We start from the raw sequence: 6,448 nt of genomic DNA, 5'->3' as shown, positions 1-6,448 counted from the left end.
CGCGCAACCAGCCTCCGCTGCTCGCCATTCCTCTCCGAGCCGTAGCTCCTGACACCCCGTTGCCCTTGGCGGAGGAGATCGTCCAAGACCCGCCGCTGTTGGAGAGGGGGGAAGTACCCGTGGCCTTTGCGGGGAGAGCGCCGCCAGCAGCGCCAACCGGAGTGGGCCAAGGCGGTCAATCGTTAGCGGCGCCAGAAGGGCTGGCCGGAGGTGAGCCGGAGAACAGAGCCGGCCTCGAGGTGCAGCCGGCGGCGAGCCAGCGCGCAGGGGGAGGCGCCGCTCCGCCGGAGTTGCGCCGTGTTGCGGGCGTAGGCCAGTCGGCGGAAGACCTGGAGGCGGCCAGCACCGCCATGTCCGAGTGGACTCCCAGCGGGGGGACTAGCGAGCTGGATGTGGCGGCTCAAGGGGTCCGGAGCCGGTTGCAAGCTCAGGCCGCCCTGCTGCAACAGTTCAACTAGGAGTTTTTGGCAACGCGAGCCACTATCCGGGTGAGTCCTTCATTCTTGGCTGCTTTGCTTTCTTAATTTCTTCCGTGGGGGCGCGTCAGTGCACCCACTGGGTGTAGTCCCCGAGATTCGGGCCGACTGCTGCGCAGTCGGGTCGGATCTTTCTCGACGGCTACCTTACTTTGATTTTTTCTGAACTTTCAGGAATACCACAACCTTCGTGCTGCCGCCTTCAACTCCCAGGCTCGGGAGTTGAGCCGGAGGACCGACGACCTGGCCGACAGCCGAAGTAAGTACTCGATTTTGTCTGTCTCCTGTGGGGGCGCGTCAGCGCACCCACTGGGTGTAGTCCCCGAGATTCGGGCCGACTACTGCGCAGTCGGGTCGGATCTTTCTTGACGACTCTTTCCTTATTGGTTTTTCTTTTTGTTTGTCTTCAGGGGCCAACGCCGACCTGAGGAAGGAGCTCGGCGAAGCGAAGGCCGCCCTTCATACCAAGGAGGCCGAGTGCGCCGCCTTGGTCCAGGAACGGGATCGCCTTGCTAAGAAGCTGGCCGACCAAGAGGAGAGCCACAAAGCGGCCCTGCAGGCAGCGCAGGAAAGCGAAGCCGCCTTGAAGGCGGAGTATGAGACCGAGGCGGCGAGCTGGTCTGAGACCCGGCGAGCCCTGGACGAAGGCTTCGGCCGGATCGAGGATTTGATCGATGGTAAGCCACCTTCCTCGGCCCTCCCTTGCCCCTTGCCGCCTGGGTTTTTTTGACTTATCTTGAGCTGTTGCTTGTTTTTTTTTTGGTGCAGACTACTTCCCTGGCTACTCCGCCTTCGCCGCCCAAAGCATTGAGGCCCATCGCAAGGCGCGTCATCAGGCGGGGGCCAACATCGCGCCGGATGCGAACCAGACACTTGAGGAGCAGCTCCTGGCTGTCCAGGCACGGTTGCAGCCGGCTCATCGGATGCTTCGCCGGCTCCAACGTGCCGGGGCGCAAGTGTTGGCCGCCCTCTGGCCCGGCGAGACGATCCCCCGCACCCCAAGCCGAACTGCCGACTGGCTGGAAGTCGCAGTTGGTCGCTTTGAGGCTTGGAAAGCGTCGGCGGCCCGCCTCGGAGCCGGGCGAGCGTTGGAGTTCATTCGGGCTTGGTACCCAGGGCTGAGCCTGGACCAGCTGTGCACTTGGCGGATGGAGGCCGACGCGGAGCTGGAGGAGGTGAGGCCGGCTATCGCCCAGCGAGCTTCGACGATCGCCGAGTGCACCGACATCAGCGTTTTCGCACCCGAAATCGATGATGACGGTGTTGCTCAGCCGGAGGAGTGGTTCGGGCTGAACCCGGCGGTGGGCGAGGACTCGGCGGAGGAGATTGCCTCCAGCGATGAGGGCGAGGAAGACGAAGAGGAAGACGGCAAAGACGTCGAGCCGGCTGGTGGAACAACCGGCCGACCTCAGGCCGATCGTGCCTCCAGCAACGAGGCGCGTGGAAGCGCGCCCTCTGCGGGAGGCAGCGACAAAGCCGAAGTTCGCCAGCCGGTCGCTCCTTCAGCCGGCACGACCGTCTCCGCCAACCAGTCTGGCTCGTCGGCCGCTCCGCCAGCTTGACCTTCCGTCTTTATCTTTCTTGCTTTGTTGTCTTTGTACAATCTTTGTTAAGTTTTCGCAGTTCCACCCACTGGGGGTGTATCCAAACTATGTTGAATGCTGGCCTCTCGGAGGTCTTTTTATGTAAATATTATTATATGCATGTTTGGTTTCCATTCGCGTATGCTTTTTTATCCTTAGGCTTTTTCCTTTGCCGCCTTCCCTCTTTGGGGAGTCAAGTACTTGAGCTTTCTTGGATTAAAGTGAAGTGAATGGAAACCGGCCGGCCAGCTACTCTGGTAGCCAGTCGGCGGTGTGAGAAAAAATGGCTTTTGTTATATTAGTCCGTTAGTCCCTAGCCGTTTTTCGTGTGGGCGCCCGTTCCTGCCTTTAACTCTTGCCAGCCGGACAGCCGGTTCTTCGAACTGCGACTTTTGGCAAGAGAAGGCTTGAGAGCCGGCACACTACTTGTCTGACTGCGGGTAGGACTTCTAATATAACTCCAGTCGGCCAGTCCCCGAGCCGACTTAGTCGAACTCGGTGCTGGACGGAATAAGTAAATGAAATGACAAGGTCATAAGCATGATACTTTTCATTCATAAATAAGGGATGGCAGTCCCCGAGCCCTCCTCGGGGGGCCTATTGTCTTGTACTTAATACAAAAGTTAGCGCGATACATGCTGCCTTTCAACTGTAAATCCTTCGAAGGAGGTTGGCGTTCCATGGTCGTTCCGACTCCTTGCCGGAGTCGTCTCTCTTGCGTGCCTCCGGCTTCTGTGCATCGATCAGGTAGTAGGAGTCGTTGCCTAGAGCTCTGCTGATGACGAAGGGGCCTTCCCAAGGGGCTGACAGCTTGTGCTGGCCGGCTGTTCGCTGGATCAGCCGGAGCACAAGATCACCCTCTTGGAAGGATCTTGGCCTGATCTTCCGGCTGTGGTAGCAGCGCAAATCCTGCTGGTAGATAGCAGATCGGCTGAGGGCTAACAGCCGGCTTTCTTCCAGCAGGTCGACGCCGTCTTCTCGTGCTTCCTTGGCCTCCGCTTCCGTGTACATGGTTACTCGAGGCGAGTCGAATTCGATGTCAGTTGGGATGACCGCCTCGGCACCATACACAAGGAAGAAAGGGGTGAAGCCGGTTGACTTGTTTGGTGTAGTGCGCAGACTCCAGAGGACAGCCAGCACCTCATCGAGCCAACGGCCGGCTGAGCGCTCCAGAGGTACAACTAGTCGGGGCTTGATGCCAGAGAGGATGAGGCCGTTGCTTGCTCGACCTGGCTGTTTGACTGCGGGTGGGCGATGGATGCTAAGTCCAGCCGAATACCTTGGGCTGCGCAGAAACGTGCCAAGGCTCCTTTGGCAAAATTCGTGCCATTGTCGGTGATGATGCTGTGTGGCACGCCGTACCGTGCTGTTATGTCTGCGATGAATGTCACAGCAGTCGGCCCATTCAGCTTCTTGATCGGCTTTGCCTCAATCCACTTGGTGAATTTGTCCACGGCGACGAGCAAATGCGTCATGCCGCCGTGCGCCGTCTTGAATGGGCCCACCATGTCCAGTCCCCAAATGGCAAAGGGCCAAGTGAGGGGAATTGTCTTGAGTGCCGAGGCCGGCATGTGTTGCTTGGAGCTGAAGAGCTGGCACCCATTGCAATGTTTAACTAATTCTTTGGCATCATCCAAAGCAGTCGGCCAGAAGAAACCATGGCGGAAGGCTTTGGCGACAAGTGATCTTGAGGCCGCATGGTGGCCGCATTCTACATGGTGAATGTCTCTGAGGATTGCAATGCCTTTCTCTTGCTCGACGCACCGTTGGGGGAGTCCAGTGACACTGAGCTTGACGAGCTCTCTGTTGACGATTGCGTATGCTCCGGCTCGACGTTGGACTTGTCTTGCTTCTGTTTCGTTAGCCGGTAGGTCTTGGTTTACTAGGAAGTAGAGGATGGACTGAGCCCATGACGGAGCCGCGACTTCTTCTACTGCCAATGTGGCTACTGCCACCAGGGTGGGCGGGCTGGGCGGTGAGGTGCTGGAGTCGCCCGCCGGCTGTTGTGTTGGTGTAGTCCCTGGCCGGCTACCGCAGTCCCCGAGCCGGGTGCGGCAGTCCCCGAGCCGGCTGCCGAAGTCCCCGAGCCGGCTGCCGAGGTCGCCAGGCCGGCTACGGGAATCTTGGGGTTGCCTACTTGGTTCTTCGAGCCGGACCCGGCCGCATCGGGGTCAGGCGGCACGAAGATGGAATCGGACTCTGGAGACGGCTTGATGGATGGCTTGAGGAGGCATTGGAGAGCGACGCCGGTTGGAATTGCTTGCCGAGTGGAGCCTATTCGAGCCAGGGCATCGGCTGGCTCGTTGTCGGCTCGCGGTACGTGGAGGAACTCGCATCCTTAAAAGTATCCGCTGAGTTGTTGGACCAGGAAACGGTAGCTCGCCATATTCGCGTCCTTGGCGTCCCAGTCGCCGGATGATTGCTGGACCACTAGGTCCGAGTCGCCATAACATAGGATCCGGCGAATGCCAAGTTCTTTGGCAAGCCGGAGCCCGTGTATGAGCGCCTCGTACTTGGCCACATTGTTGGAGGTGGCAAAGTGGATCTGTAGCGTGTATCTGAGCTTGTCGCCTTTCGGAGAGGTAAGGACAACGCCGGCTCCCAAGCCGGTGCGCATCTTGGACCCGTCGAAGTGCATGCGCCAATGGGTGGAGTCGGGAGCCGGCGGCAGGTACTGGGTCTTGGCCCAGTCGACGAGGAAGTCGGCCAGTGCTTGGGACTTGATGGCAGTGCGGGGCTGGTAGAAGATCGTGTAGGGGGCCAGCTCGATGGCCCATTTCGCCACCCGGCCGTATGCGTCCTGGCTGCCTATGATCTCGGCTAGCGGGGAAGTGCATACGACCGTGACGGGATGCTCTTGAAAGTAGAGCTTCAGCTTCTTGGCGGTGAAGTACACGCCGTAACACATCTTCTGGTAGTGCGGGTAGTTCTGCTTTGAGGCGGACAGCACCTCGCTCAAATAATACACCGGCCTCTGGACCGGCTGGGCTCGGCCTTCTTCTGGGCGCTGGACTACGATGACAGTGCTGACCACCCGGCTGGTTGCGGCGATGTAGAGGAGCATGGGCTCTTTCTCAGTCGGTGCCGCGAGGACAGGCGGCGTGGCCAGCATCTTCTTCAGCTCGTGAAAAGCTTGGTCGGCCTGGTCGTTCCACTTGAAGTGAGTGCTCTTCTTCATGAGGCGGTAGAGGGGGAGAGCTTTCTCTCCGAGCCGGCTGATGAAGCGGTTCAAGGAGGCTAAGCACCCGGTGAACTTCTGAATGTCTCGAAGCTTGGTGGGGATCGCCATTCTCTCGATGGCCTTGATCTTCACCGGGTTGCATTCGATGCCGCGTTCGGAGACCAGGAAGCCTAGGAGCTGGCCGGCTGGCACTCCGAACACGCATTTCTCGGGGTTGAGCTTGATTTGGAACCGGCGTAAGTTCTCAAATGTTTCCTTGAGGTCTCCCAGCAAGGTGCCGCGCTTCTCCGTCTTCACCACCATGTCGTCCACGTAAACGTGAGCGTTTCTGCCGAGTTGCTTGAGGAGGCACTTCTGCATGCAACGCTGAAAAGTGGCACCGGCATTTCTCAAGCCGAATGTCATGGTCAGGTAGCAGAAGGCTCCAAATGGCGTGATGAAGGCGGTCTTCAGGCGGTCGTCCGGGTCTAGCTTTATCTGATGATATCCGGAGTAAGCATCCAAAAAACACAACAGCTCGCATCCGGCTGTGGAGTCTATCACTTGGTCAATCCTTGACAGGGCAAAAGGATCTTTGGGGCAGGCCTTGTTGAGGCTCGTGTAGTCTATACACATGCGCCACTTGTTGTTCTTCTTTAGCACAAGGACCGGGTTGGCGAGCCACTCTGGGAAGAAAACTTCCATAATGAAGCCGGCTGCCAAAAGCCGGGCTATCTCCTCCCCTACAATCCTGCGTTTCTCCTCCGACAGTCGGTGAAGGGGTTGTCTGACTGGCTTTGCGTCTTCTCGAACGTGTAGTTTGTGCTCGGCGAATTTCCTCGGAACACCCGGCATGTCCTTGGGGGACCATGCAAAGATGTCCCGATTCTCACGGAGGAAATCGGCGAGCTCGCCTTCCTATTTGCTGTTCAGGTTTGCCCCGATGACGGCAAACCTCTCTGGATGCTCGGGGTCAAGAGGTATCTTCTTCGTCTCCTTGGCCGGCTGGAAAGATCCTTGAGTATCATGCTCCTTGGGGTCGGGGGACACGGTCGATTGTTTGCCGGCCATGGCCACGACTCGGTCCAACATCTTCTTCTCTTCGGCAATCACAAGGGACTCGGCTAGCCGGCTGCTGGCTGCTGCGCACTCAGAGGACTTCTTGTAATCGTCGGCTACGGTGATGATGCCTTTGGTGCTTGGTATCTTCATCTTGAGGTATGCATAGT

Source organism: Triticum urartu, chromosome 3A (genome assembly GCF_056163025.1).
Source record: "Triticum urartu cultivar PI428250 chromosome 3A, HENAU_Tu73, whole genome shotgun sequence".
Classification (NCBI taxonomy): Eukaryota; Viridiplantae; Streptophyta; class Magnoliopsida; order Poales; family Poaceae; genus Triticum; species Triticum urartu.
The sequence above is the reverse complement of the archived record's forward strand: the minus strand, read 5'-3'. Positions refer to the sequence as shown.